Below are 1,345 nucleotides of genomic sequence, written 5' to 3' on the forward strand. Positions count from 1 at the left end.
AACTATTGTCCAATGCCTGATCAGATAGTGAGTTGAGATGACATTCCCTTCTCTAAGTGTCCAATGTCATGACCCCTGAGACATTAAAAGGAGGATAATCACTTTGCTTCATATTTGAATTGTGATTTTCTTGTGTAGTTTTGTTTGTTTTCTTTAAGTTTCTGATTGCCTTTCCTTCTTCTACTGTAACTCCACACCTCCACTCTAACTTACTGTTTGGAATTTTATTTCAATCTTCCTCCTTTAAAGCATTCTTCTTGGAGAATGTTGATTTAAGATATAATCTAGACTGACTGCTTTCCAAACCTGCCAGGTAGCGTCCCTCTGAAATTTCTTGATTAGTTCCATTAATGACGATATCTCACTCCTTTCTGATTTTTGGTTTTAACTACCTCCTCTATTTTTTCTTCTGAAATTACATCTTCAAGTAATCTTCTCAGAAGGGTGGATTAGGAATAAATTCTCTCCACCTTGTATTCAAACAACTTTGTTGGACCCTTTTCAATGATCCCTTCTGAGTGTGCCATCTGTTCCTGGCTGGGACCCTGATCGGTGCACTAGGTTTGAAATAATACTCCTGCAGAACTCTGAAGACCTTGCTCTGCTGCCTTCTAGCATCAGTTTTGGCGATGATAAGTCTGATGTCAATCCAGTTCTTGTTCATCTACAGGTAATTTTTTTTTTCTCTCTGGAAGACATTAGGCTCTTTTATTAATTCTTGCTGCTAAGAAAAGTTTACTAAAATATGTTATATTGGTGAGAATATGTTTAGCTGTAAGTGGAAAAACAAATCTCCCTGCTTCCCACACCAAAAAAATCCAATTAACAGTGGCTTAAGCAATACACTTAAGAAATAGATGGTGCCAGGCTAGAGGAACCAATTCAGCGGTACCTTCAAGGGCCCTTTCTATCTGTCCTGCCTTACCAAGGGTGTGGATGGAAAGGACTCTTCTCACCCCTGCCTGCTGACTCAGGGTTGAAAGACGCTTCCACACCACACCCTGAAACTCAGCAGGGACAAATCACTTCTCTTTATGAGGCTCTGAGTTTTATTGCGAAAGAGCAGCCCCAGCTCCACCGCCACCCCATGACATCTCCTCAGCGACTCATTGTCCAGAGCCTGGCCACATGGGGCCCCCTGGACACCCGCTATGAGCTGAATGTTTGTGTTCCCACAAATTCCTGTGTTGAGTCCCACCCCCCAAGATGATTAGGAGGTGATTAGGGATCAGCAGACGGGACCTTTGGGAGGCGATTCAGTCATGAGGGTGGAGCCCTCATGGATGGGACTAGCGCTCTTATAAAAGAGACCCCGCGGAGCTCCTACGCCCCTTCCACCCCTGAG

This window comes from Vicugna pacos, chromosome 11 (genome assembly GCF_048564905.1).
Source record: "Vicugna pacos chromosome 11, VicPac4, whole genome shotgun sequence".
In the NCBI taxonomy this organism is placed as follows: domain Eukaryota; kingdom Metazoa; phylum Chordata; class Mammalia; order Artiodactyla; family Camelidae; genus Vicugna; species Vicugna pacos.